The following is a 13,412-nucleotide window of genomic DNA, read 5'->3' on the forward strand; positions in this document are numbered from 1 at the left end:
AGGGTCTACTTACTGGGCTCCGATGATTCAACTCTCCTTCTCACCCAATCATCCACAGCCCTGGACATTCAGCTGTGTCTGATAACTGGGATTCAGCAGTGCAAGTTCCCAGACAGATTTGCCCTGCAGAAAGTGAAGCAGCCAGCACTGACGCACTTTCATGTAAGAGGGGAATTAGCTCACATGGTAGAGCGCTTGCTTTGCATGTAAGAGGTAGCGGGATCGATGCCCGCATTCTCCAAGTTTTTTGGTGTGTAGTCAGTAGGGCCAGGCCTTCCAGACATTCTACTTTTACATGAGATCACTGATTGATATGATGACTTCACTGAAGCCTGTTAGTGCTATTGATTGTAGCAAATACTCTCTTTTGTTTACCTTGCTGCGTTTGCCAATACAGTGAACAAGAAAAGGAAAAATTCAACATTTTAAAGTGTTTCAAGCATTATAATATATACTAGATTGTACTAGATTGAAGGGATGCCCCAGATTTTACAGTGTTTACAGTTTGCACTTATTCCCATGAAGTCTTATATTGTATTCCCCCAGACTCTCTGAAAATTCACCTTTTCAAGGAAGCTTATCTGGCCTATCTCTAACATTGTGCTTCAGATCCGCTCCAGACACCTGTCCAAAAATCATGCATAGCCGAAATAGCTCAGTTGGGAGAGCGTTAGACTGAAGATCTAAAGGTCCCTGGTTCGATCCCGGGTTTCGGCAGATGATTTTGTCAATACCAGCAGCGGTTTATTGAGCAACCTTTACATTATTTAGAATCATAATAATAATAATAATAATAACAATTTGTCACCATATGACTTCTGATTCAGTTCAACCATTTTGTAAGAGATACCAAAGAATGAATGCAATGAATTGCAGTACCATCTTTTTGGCTTTTGTGTGTGCATTTTGCATTTGTGTGTGTGAGTGTGCATTTTATTTATTTATAAAATATTTTACCAGGAAGTAATACATTGAGAGTTACCTCTCGTTTTCAAGTATGTCCTGGGCACAGAGTAAAACAAATAGTACATGGTTACAAGTACAGTTACATACATGAACAGGGTATACATTATATACAAGACATTGCGTGCACAGTTAAAGAAAATGTATATTATGAGAGTATGAAACAGTTACAGTTTTGCATTTGTGTGTGTGAGTGTGTATTGCATGTTTTTTTAAAACACCTTATCTGTATAGAAAAAAAGCCTTCTTTTAGTAATGTACAGTTACAATATGAACATGTCCCCATCTCATCTCATCCACCTGACTCTGGATACGAAACATCCATGTATTCTTTTGTAACTTTTGTTCAATTTTCATACAATTTGCTTGCTCCATTTCAGAAAAATGAAATCTTTCAAATGGAAATAATTTGGAAACCGCTGTAACAAACAACACTGTACATGCTTATAGGTATTGTGACAGAAACCAGGGGTTGGTAATAAACTCCATATACAGGGCTCCCAGGATACTGAACAGTTTCTGTCCTGTCTAAGCTGAACAGGGCAGCCTCGTGGTACAGGCACTCCATTCCACAGTTTGTCTGCTGCCTGTTTTCTGTCACCTGTCATGCTGATTAGAGTTCAGGTATATAAGACCTGTTTCCTGTTTCCTCTGAGCCCCGCCCAAGAGCCTGGAAGGCTGCTGAACTGCAGAGGGGTGAGAAAGCCTCTTTCCCAAATCGCTTCATTCATTCTGTTAGTTTGTCTAAAGACTGCAAAGGTACTTATTTTGTTGGTGGAAGTGGACAAGCCACTTCCAACTCTGAGTCAGGGACATCTAAGTTTAAGTTATCGCTCAGACGAGCAGCTTTTTGTTTGGCTTTGTTTTCTGTTTAAACTGTGGCAGTCTCAGTGCCTGGGACTGAATAAACCAGGCATAGCCTGTTTAAAGGAACAGTACGTGACGTCTCATCATTTAACCTACCCTAAAAGACCGTGTTCTAACAGTCCCGGACAGACGGCGGAGCCCCGGAGTAAGCCGTTTGTCACATATGGTGGAGAATGCGGGCAGAACACTGAAAGGTCTGGGGGTTAAAGAACTTTAAAAAAAAAAAAAAAAAAAAAAGAAGGTTTTTTTTTTTCTCTCTCTCCAAACAAGATGGAAGACGTGGTGAGTGCGCTGGTACGCAATGTCGCTGTCCAGAAAGACGCGAATGAAGCCCTGCAACAGGCGAATGCAAACCAGCAAGAGACAAACCGCTTGCTGAGAGAGGAGCAACAGCGGTTCGCTCAGGGCTTACAGCAGGAACTCGAGATCCTGAGGGGGACTATCAGTAACCTTCCACTGGCAGCGGCAGCCCCAGTTCCGAAAATGACCAGGGCAAGCCACTACCTTCAGAAGATGGGACCCTCGGATGATGTGGAAGCCTATCTTCTCACGTTTGAACGCACGGCACAGAGAGAGGGATGGCCAGAAGCTGAGTGGGCTGGTCTAATCGCACCCTTCCTAAGCGGCGAACCCCAGAAGGCTTACTTTGATCTAGAGCCAGCCGAAGCTAACGTCTATGCAAAATTGAAGTTCGAGATCCTCGCCCGCCTCGGCGTAACCACGGCTGTTCGCGCCCAAAGGTTTCACGCATGGTCCTTCACGATGGATAAAGCCACCCGAAGCCAGATGTATGACCTCATCCACCTCGCCCGGAAGTGGCTACAACCCGAGATCAACTCAGCAAGCCACATCGTGGAACGGTTGGTCATGGACCAGTTCTTGAGGAAACTTCCCTCTGCCTTACGCCATTGGGTCAGTCGGAGTGACCCCCACAATGCGGATGAGCTTGTGGCCCTCGTAGAAAGGTACAATGCAGCAGGAGAGCACCCGCAACCCACAGTCGTGGAGCAACCCCACTACCCGAGGTTCCAGGACTCTTCCAGAGACGGTAAAAGGGTACCGGGGTTAAGGGGAGCTGAAGAGCGGCGACCACCTTCACGCAGCACCAGCAACAGTGGTTCGCACACTAAGGGCAATAGCCAACATGGGGAGCCGGGAAAAGGCTCTAAGTGGGACACAGACTATGTACCTAAATGTGTAAATAGTCATGAGAGGGGCCACACAGCAAAAATCTGCCCACTAAATGATGAGCCCATGCAATGCAACAGCGTGGAACCTTATTCGCTGTTGTCCCAATGTATGGGCCCTAGCCCAGAGGACCCCTTGAATAACCATCTGTGGGCATTTGTAAAGGTTAATGGTAAGAGGGTTCGGGCACTTCTTGACTCTGGGAGTATGGTCACACTAGTGTCCGAATACCTATTGCCCATTAAGAAGAAACAGGTAAACAGTTCACAAAGAGTGGCAATTTGTTGTATACATGGGGATAATCATGAATATTCCACTGTTGATGTTTTTTTTTAAACAGAATTTGGTTCTTTAGATTTCAAGGTGGGTGTTGTACCCAAACTGGCACATGATGTGTTAATAGGGACCGACTTTCCCCATTTTCTAAAAATGTGGTCCCCAGCTCAGAATAGCGCCCAGAGTTCAATAGCAGACCATAACGAAGTGTTAGAAGAAACAAATCCTTTCCCTTTTTCAGAAATGGAGGTTGACGAGGGCCCAAATAAGAAGGGGGAAAAGGAGGAGTGCTGTGAAATTCCCTTCCCCATCACTACTTTGGTAGGGAATACCCCAAATCAAGATGTTGATCAGGCACTTACCACCCCAGTACAGGATAAGACCCTCGCTGACCTAGAGGTCAGTCCTGGGAGTTTTAAGAAGGCCCAGTGGGAGGACCCCACATTAGCGGTAGCAAGGGGAAATATACGGGACCAGAATAGTACTCATGGCCAACCAGATAGGTCACTTGCTTACCCCTACTTCGAGGTAGAGAACGACCTAGTATATCGGGTTGATAAAAGAAAATCAGTTACAACTAAACAATTGTTGGTACCACGGACATTCCGTAACGTAGTATTACACCTCGCACATAGTCATCCATTGGGGGGACACCTAGGGGTGGAAAAGACAAAAGAAAAGGTTCTCCGAAGCTTTTATTGGCCTGGGGTTCTGGCAGAAATTACAAACTATTGTTCCTCATGCCCAGAATGTCAGATCACCGCCCCGTTCAAAGCATACCGCAGCCCATTGGTACCCCTTCCCATAATAGAGGTACCATTTGACCGGATTGCTATGGATCTAGTAGGACCCCTAATAAAGTCTGCTAGGGGACATCAGCATATATTGGTAATATTAGATTATGCTACCCGATATCCGGAGGCAGTTCCCCTACGTAGCACCTCTGCTAAAAACATAGCAAAAGAGTTAGTACTTCTGTTTTCCCGGGTCGGAATTCCTAAAGAGATCTTATCTGACCAGGGAACACCATTTATGTCCCAAGTAACAAAAGAGCTATGTAAACTCCTAAAAATCAAGCATCTCAGAACCTCAGTCTATCATCCACAAACAGATGGTTTAGTGGAAAGGTTCAATAAAACCTTAAAGAGCATGTTACGCCGGGCGGTCGATAAGGATGGGAAAAACTGGGACTGTTTGTTACCATACCTGTTATTTGCCATTAGGGAAGTTCCCCAGTCATCCACAGGCTTCTCCCCGTTTGAACTATTGTATGGCCGACATCCAAGGGGCTTACTGGATATAGCCAAAGAAACTTGGGAACACGAGGTTACCCCTTACAGAAGTGTAATAGAGCATGTTGCCCAAATGCAGGACCGCATTGCTGCAGTCCTACCCATAGTGAGGGAACACATGGAGAAAGCTCAAGAAGCACAAAGGAATACGTATAATAAGGGTGCTAGGGTCAGAATTTTTTTTCCAGGTGATAGGGTACTAGTTCTGGTTCCCACCGTGGAGAGTAAATTCCTTGCTAAATGGCATGGGCCATATGAGGTCTTGGAAAGAGTGGGAGAAGTAAATTATAGGGTAAGGCAGCCAGGTAGGAGGAAACCTGAGCAAATTTAAATATAAACCTACTCAAGCCCTGGAAAGATAGAGAGGTCTTGTTAACCCTAGTACCCCCAGGTCCGTCAGAGAATCAAGAAACTGACCCAGAGGTTAGCATAGCTGAAACACTGTCCGTGCATCAGAAACGAGAGGTCCAGAGTTTAGTGAGAAGGAACAAAGAAATCTTCTCTACACAGCCAGGTAAAACTAACGTAATTAAACATGACATAGTCTCTGAACCGGGGGTCCGAGTTAACCTTAAACCGTACCGAATCCCAGAGGCCAAGAGAGAGGCTATAAGTTTAGAGGTTAAAAAAATGCTAAAACTAGGCGTAATTGAGGAATCCCAAAGTGGGTGGAACAGCCCTATAATTTTAGTCCCAAAGCCAGACGGTACAACAAGGTTTTGTAATGACTACCGGAAACTAAACGCGGTGTCAAAATTTGATACTTATCCTATGCCCAGGGTGGATGAACTTGTAGAGAGACTGGGCAAAGCCCGATATCTCACAACCCTAGACCTAACAAAAGGGTACTGGCAGGTTCCCCTCACAGAAAGGGCAAAAGAAAAAACAGCCTTCTCAACCCCAGACGGCCTCTTTCAATATAAGGTGCTGCCTTTTGGCTTACATGGAGCTCCCGCCACATTCCAAAGAATGATGGATAAAATTTTAAAACCACATGTTCGGTACGCTGCCGCCTACCTGGATGATGTGGTAATCCATAGTGAAGATTGGCAGTCCCACCTTCCAAAGGTCCAAGCTGTGCTCGACGCAGTTCGGTCTGCTGGACTAACTGCTAACCCCGCTAAATGCACTATTGGTCTGGAGGAGGCCAAGTATCTGGGGTATTCTATTGGTAGAGGGTTACTCAAACCACAAACACTCAAAGTAGAGGCGATACAAAATTGGCCAAGGCCAGTCACAAAAAAACAAGTAAGGACCTTTTTGGGGTTAATTGGCTACTATAGGAGGTTTATTCCCAATTTTGCAACTAAGGCAACCCCACTAACCGACCTCACAAAAGCAAGAGGACCGCTAATGGTAAAGTGGTCCCCCGAAGCCGAACAGGCCTTTAGAAGCCTGAAAGAAGCTCTCTGTGCCCAACCAGTGTTGGTCACACCTGACTTCTCCAAAGAGTTCGTAGTCCAAACCGACGCATCTGAGGTAGGGCTGGGGGCGGTACTCTCCCAGGAGTCTCAAGGGGAGCAGCACCCCATCCTTTATTTAAGTAGGAAACTAAATCCCCAGGAGAAAAATTACTCCATAGTCGAGAAAGAGTGTCTCGCAATAAAGTGGGCTGTAGAGACACTCAAGTATTATCTGTTGGGGAGAAAGTTCCGATTGGTCACAGATCATGCACCCCTTACCTGGATGTGTCAAAATAGGGAGAAGAACGCTAGGGTGACCAGGTGGTTCCTAAGCCTACAGCCCTTTAAATTTTCTGTGGAACACAGGTCGGGGCACAAACATGGCAATGCCGACGGGTTGTCAAGGATGCACTCCCTAATATCCATGGTCGCTCACCCCTCGAGGTCTGAGCTGGGGGGGAGGATATGTGACAGAAACCAGGGGTTGGTAATAAACTCCATATACAGGGCTCCCAGGATACTGAACAGTTTCTGTCCTGTCTAAGCTGAACAGGGCAGCCTCGTGGTACAGGCACTCCATTCCACAGTTTGTCTGCTGCCTGTTTTCTGTCACCTGTCATGCTGATTAGAGTTCAGGTATATAAGACCTGTTTCCTGTTTCCTCTGAGCCCCGCCCAAGAGCCTGGAAGGCTGCTGAACTGCAGAGGGGTGAGAAAGCCTCTTTCCCAAATCGCTTCATTCATTCTGTTAGTTTGTCTAAAGACTGCAAAGGTACTTATTTTGTTGGTGGAAGTGGACAAGCCACTTCCAATTCTGAGTCAGGGACATCTAAGTTTAAGTTATCGCTCAGACGAGCAGCTTTTTGTTTGGCTTTGTTTTCTGTTTAAACTGTGGCAGTCTCAGTGCCTGGGACTGAATAAACCAGGCATAGCCTGTTTAAAGGAACAGTACGTGACGTCTCATCATTTAACCTACCCTAAAAGACCGTGTTCTAACAGTCCCGGACAGACGGCGGAGCCCCGGAGTAAGCCGTTTGTCACAGTATATACATGCTCAGGGGTCGGTTTATGGATCTGTACACAATTATACATTGCCCACTTCGGCCATTTTAATTCCCCCTTTTTAAATTATTGTTACCAATATACATTTTGTGTGTGTGTGTGTGTGTTTGTGTGATGGGGTAGGTGGCGGTACTCAATGGCCGTGGCAATCTCGTCCTGAGTCCTGGTGACTGGAAATCATCATAATATAATAAATTGATTGAGTATGATTATAATTACTACAAATGTTCAAATAAAACCAAAATGTCGGCTGAGAAATGATATTGAAGCAATTTATGTTCATAAGTATGTAGGTGTGTATGTATAACTTTCCCCGACTAGCGCATTCTCTTCTTGCAATATTTCAATTGACATGCGCAATGAATACAATTCTTACAGTCACTTCCATTATCCTTTCTGTTTTCGGAATTGAATTAGCAAGAGATGGGTTTGCGCAAGTCTAAAATCAATGGGGGGAAATAAAATGACATTTCTGTCAACAGTAACTTAATGCAAAAACCGTCTTGCATTATTGGCGATACTGCTGTGCTTGTGACCATAGCATTAAACATCAACAGTTCACAGACTGGTGTTGGTCAAAATATTTAATGAGCAAATGGCAGCAAAGTTGGATGTGTTCTGCATGTTGTTTCTATTTTCTGATGACAGAAATGGTCACAAAATGGATACACATAGTATCTTGTTATGTATAGACTTAGACTGTAAGCTCTTCGGGGGAGCAGCAACTCTTTTTCCGGATCTTTCCTTTTATGTCTGTAGCGCTTTTTACCATTATGTTTCCTATAATTTTCCCATGATGTCTCTTATTATTATATCCATGACAGATGTACTGTAGGATACTGTATCCCTAGCCATATATTTATTATATTCCAGTTTTGTCACTTGTATTATTGCTGTGAAGCGCTATATATATTCCCCTTATGGTGACAAACTGGATAATATTCCCACTATGTCTCCTATTATTTTCCCATGGTATCTATTATTATTATTAATATTAATAATATTATTATTATTATATCCATGCAGAATGTAGGATAGTGTCATCTAAAAGCACATATTGATTAAATGGTTGAAAATGATGCCTCCGTTTTTTGCCAAGATTGTCTTGACACTTACACCCCAAAACTTCAATAGAGCCACACTTAAAAGACATCATCATTCTTTTTGATTCAAATGTACTTTTATGGTGCAGAAGCTGCATGCTGCCTGTGCCTTCAGTGTATGCATTTGTCAGTGTGTCTCTATCTGCCTCTCTGTCTCTTAATGGCCAGTCAGCCTGTGTGATGATGTCAGCATATGTCTGTGATGTTAGAGACGCATTGTGACATCATCACATATACTGGCTGCTAGGTGGAGAGAGAGAGAGAGAGCGAGAGAGAGAGAGAGAGAGAGAGAGAGAGAGAGAGAGAGAGAGAGAGAGAGAGAGAGAGAGAGTGGCTCCTCCCTCCCATGCAAATGAATGGAGTGAGAGGAGAGGAGAGGAGCAGAGGGACAGAAGCCTGTGCTGCTTCTGCTGTTAATGGGACAGGTTTTGGGGCGCTGTTTCTTGCTCTATCTCCCTCCCACCCACTCTCTCAGGGGTAGAAAGTTTTCAAGTGAGAGAGGAAAGGAAGGGTAAATGGAAGCTGAGGAGAGCTGGTCCTGTCCCTCTTGTTGGTAAAGAGGGTGCATCCACAAAGAGGTAAGGAGATAGGTTTATTTTAATTCAAGAAGGAGTGCCTGGTGGCGAAGCTGGCGTGCCCTGTCACACTACAGACCCCTCTGTGCGTGTGTGCGCGTGTGTGCGCGTGTGTGCGCGTGTGTGTGCCTGTGTCTGCAGGGGGTATCAGTCCCATCCATAGATAACAGGGGTGCTGCTGCTGCTCATATTTTAGCAATAGGCACATCCCTTTGGTGTTAATTAGTGTTTGCAGTACCATCTTTTTGGCTTTTGTGTGTGCATTTTGCATTTGTGTGTGTGAGTGTGCATTTTATTTATTTATAAAATATTTTACCAGGAAGTAATACATTGAGAGTTACCTCTCGTTTTCAAGTATGTCCTGGGCACAGAGTAAAACAAATAGTGCATGGTTACAAGTACAGTTACATAAATGAACAGGGTATACATTATATACAAGACATTGCGTGCACAGTTAAAGAAAATGTATATTATGAGCGTATGAAACAGTTACAGTTTTGCATTTGTGTGTGTGAGTGTGTATTGCATGTTTTTTTTAAACACCTTATCTGTATAGAAAAAAAGCCTTCTTTTAGTAATGTACAGTTACAATATGAACATGTCCCCATCTCATCTCATCCACCTGACTCTGGATACGAAACATCCATGTATTCTTTTGTAACTTTTGTTCAATTTTCATACAATTTGCTTGCTCCATTTCAGAAAAATGAAATCTTTCAAATGGAAATAATTTGGAAACCGCTGTAACAAACAACACTGTACATGCTTATAGGTATATACATGCTCAGGGGTCGGTTTATGGATCTGTACACAATTATACATTGCCCACTTCGGCCATTTTAATTCCCCCTTTTTAAATTATTGTTACCAATATACATTTTGTGTGTGTGTGTGTGTGTGTGTTTGTGTGATGGGGTAGGTGGCGGTACTCAATGGCCGTGGCAATCTCGTCCTGAGTCCTGGTGACTGGAAATCATCATAATATAATAAATTGATTGAGTATGATTATAATTACTACAAATGTTCAAATAAAACCAAAATGTCGGCTAAGAAATGATATTGAAGCAATTTATGTTCATAAGTATGTAGGTGTGTATGTATAACTTTCCCCGACTAGCGCATTCTCTTCTTGCAATATTTCAATTGACATGCGCAATGAATACAATTCTTACAGTCACTTCCATTATCCTTTCTGTTTTCGGAATTGAATTAGCAAGAGATGGGTTTGCGCAAGTCTAAAATCAATGGGGGGAAATAAAATGACATTTCTGTCAACAGTAACTTAAGATATGAACAAAAAAAGAATCAGCTTTCTTTCTCTGACCGGGAATCGAACCCGGGCCGCGGCGGTGAGAGCGCCGAATCCTAACCACTAGACAACCAGGGAAGATGCCTAGTATGGCGACAAAGGGTCTACTTACTGGGCTCCGATGATTCAACTCTCCTTCTCACCCAATCATCCACAGCCCTGGACATTCAGCTGTGTCTGATAACTGGGATTCAGCAGTGCAAGTTCCCAGACAGATTTGCCCTGCAGAAAGTGAAGCAGCCCGCACTGACACACTTTCATGTAAGAGGGGAATTAGCTCACATGGTAGAGCGCTTGCTTTGCATGTAAGAGGTAGCGGGATCGATGCCCGCATTCTCCAAGTTTTTTGGTGTGTAGTCAGTAGGGCCAGGCCTTCCAGACATTCTACTTTTACATGAGATCACTGATTGATATGATGACTTCACTGAAGCCTGTTAGTGCTATTGATTGTAGCAAATACTCTCTTTTGTTTACCTTGCTGCGTTTGCCAATACAGTGAACAAGAAAAGGAAAAATTCAACATTTTAAAGTGTTTCAAGCATTATAATATATACTAGATTGTACTAGATTGAAGGGATGCCCCAGATTTTACAGTGTTTACAGTTTGCACTTATTCCCATGAAGTCTTATATTGTATTCCCCCAGACTCTCTGAAAATTCACCTTTTCAAGGAAGCTTATCTGGCCTATCTCTAACATTGTGCTTCAGATCCGCTCCAGACACCTGTCCAAAAATCATGCATAGCCGAAATAGCTCAGTTGGGAGAGCGTTAGACTGAAGATCTAAAGGTCCCTGGTTCGATCCCGGGTTTCGGCAGATGATTTTGTCAATACCAGCAGCGGTTTATTGAGCAACCTTTACATTATTTAGAATCATAATAATAATAATAATAATAACAATTTGTCACCATATGACTTCTGATTCAGTTCAACCATTTTGTAAGAGATACCAAAGAATGAATGCAATGAATTGCAGTACCATCTTTTTGGCTTTTGTGTGTGCATTTTGCATTTGTGTGTGTGAGTGTGCATTTTATTTATTTATAAAATATTTTACCAGGAAGTAATACATTGAGAGTTACCTCTCGTTTTCAAGTATGTCCTGGGCACAGAGTAAAACAAATAGTACATGGTTACAAGTACAGTTACATACATGAACAGGGTATACATTATATACAAGACATTGCGTGCACAGTTAAAGAAAATGTATATTATGAGCGTATGAAACAGTTACAGTTTTGCATTTGTGTGTGTGAGTGTGTATTGCATGTTTTTTTAAAACACCTTATCTGTATAGAAAAAAAGCCTTCTTTTAGTAATGTACAGTTACAATATGAACATGTCCCCATCTCATCTCATCCACCTGACTCTGGATACGAAACATCCATGTATTCTTTTGTAACTTTTGTTCAATTTTCATACAAAATAGGTATTGTGACAGAAACCAGGGGTTGGTAATAAACTCCATATACAGGGCTCCCAGGATACTGAACAGTTTCTGTCCTGTCTAAGCTGAACAGGGCAGCCTCGTGGTACAGGCACTCCATTCCACAGTTTGTCTGCTGCCTGTTTTCTGTCACCTGTCATGCTGATTAGAGTTCAGGTATATAAGACCTGTTTCCTGTTTCCTCTGAGCCCCGCCCAAGAGCCTGGAAGGCTGCTGAACTGCAGAGGGGTGAGAAAGCCTCTTTCCCAAATCGCTTCATTCATTCTGTTAGTTTGTCTAAAGACTGCAAAGGTACTTATTTTGTTGGTGGAAGTGGACAAGCCACTTCCAACTCTGAGTCAGGGACATCTAAGTTTAAGTTATCGCTCAGACGAGCAGCTTTTTGTTTGGCTTTGTTTTCTGTTTAAACTGTGGCAGTCTCAGTGCCTGGGACTGAATAAACCAGGCATAGCCTGTTTAAAGGAACAGTACGTGACGTCTCATCATTTAACCTACCCTAAAAGACCGTGTTCTAACAGTCCCGGACAGACGGCGGAGCCCCGGAGTAAGCCGTTTGTCACATATGGTGGAGAATGCGGGCAGAACACTGAAAGGTCTGGGGGTTAAAGAACTTTAAAAAAAAAAAAAAAAAAAAAGAAGGTTTTTTTTTTCCTCTCTCTCCAAACAAGATGGAAGACGTGGTGAGTGCGCTGGTATGCAATGTCGCTGTCCAGAAAGACGCGAATGAAGCCCTGCAACAGGCGAATGCAAACCAGCAAGAGACAAACCGCTTGCTGAGAGAGGAGCAACAGCGGTTCGCTCAGGGCTTACAGCAGGAACTCGAGATCCTGAGGGGGACTATCAGTAACCTTCCACTGGCAGCGGCAGCCCCAGTTCCGAAAATGACCAGGGCAAGCCACTACCTTCAGAAGATGGGACCCTCGGATGATGTGGAAGCCTATCTTCTCACGTTTGAACGCACGGCACAGAGAGAGGGATGGCCAGAAGCTGAGTGGGCTGGTCTAATCGCACCCTTCCTAAGCGGCGAACCCCAGAAGGCTTACTTTGATCTAGAGCCAGCCGAAGCTAACGTCTATGCAAAATTGAAGTTCGAGATCCTCGCCCGCCTCGGCGTAACCACGGCTGTTCGCGCCCAAAGGTTTCACGCATGGTCCTTCACGATGGATAAAGCCACCCGAAGCCAGATGTATGACCTCATCCACCTCGCCCGGAAGTGGCTACAACCCGAGATCAACTCAGCAAGCCACATCGTGGAACGGTTGGTCATGGACCAGTTCTTGAGGAAACTTCCCTCTGCCTTACGCCATTGGGTCAGTCGGAGTGACCCCCACAATGCGGATGAGCTTGTGGCCCTCGTAGAAAGGTACAATGCAGCAGGAGAGCACCCGCAACCCACAGTCGTGGAGCAACCCCACTACCCGAGGTTCCAGGACTCTTCCAGAGACGGTAAAAGGGTACCGGGGTTAAGGGGAGCTGAAGAGCGGCGACCACCTTCACGCAGCACCAGCAACAGTGGTTCGCACACTAAGGGCAATAGCCAACATGGGGAGCCGGGAAAAGGCTCTAAGTGGGACACAGACTATGTACCTAAATGTGTAAATTGTCATGAGAGGGGCCACACAGCAAAAATCTGCCCACTAAATGATGAGCCCATGCAATGCAACAGCGTGGAACCTTATTCGCTGTTGTCCCAATGTATGGGCCCTAGCCCAGAGGACCCCTTGAATAACCATCTGTGGGCATTTGTAAAGGTTAATGGTAAGAGGGTTCGGGCACTTCTTGACTCTGGGAGTATGGTCACACTAGTGTCCGAATACCTATTGCCCATTAAGAAGAAACAGGTAAACAGTTCACAAAGAGTGGCAATTTGTTGTATACATGGGGATAATCATGAATATTCCACTGTTGATGTTTTTTTTTAAACAGAAT

General features: G+C 44.1%; 3 non-coding genes across 3 annotated transcripts; 2 read left to right on the forward strand and 1 right to left on the reverse strand.

The window, feature by feature from the left end:
* Window positions 1–644: 644 nt before the first annotated feature.
* On the forward strand, window positions 645–717 carry TRNAF-GAA (transfer RNA phenylalanine (anticodon GAA)). The gene has a single exon. It is a non-coding gene; the product is annotated as a tRNA-Phe (tRNA).
* A 9,326-nt stretch (window positions 718–10,043) lies between these two features.
* On the reverse strand, window positions 10,044–10,115 carry TRNAE-CUC (transfer RNA glutamic acid (anticodon CUC)). The gene has a single exon. It is a non-coding gene; the product is annotated as a tRNA-Glu (tRNA).
* Window positions 10,116–10,780: 665 nt separating this feature from the next.
* On the forward strand, window positions 10,781–10,853 carry TRNAF-GAA (transfer RNA phenylalanine (anticodon GAA)). Its single transcript has one exon. It is a non-coding gene; the product is annotated as a tRNA-Phe (tRNA).
* Window positions 10,854–13,412: the final 2,559 nt, after the last annotated feature.

Source organism: Ascaphus truei, unplaced genomic scaffold, assembly GCF_040206685.1.
Source record: "Ascaphus truei isolate aAscTru1 unplaced genomic scaffold, aAscTru1.hap1 HAP1_SCAFFOLD_1073, whole genome shotgun sequence".
Lineage (NCBI taxonomy): Eukaryota > Metazoa > Chordata > Amphibia > Anura > Ascaphidae > Ascaphus > Ascaphus truei.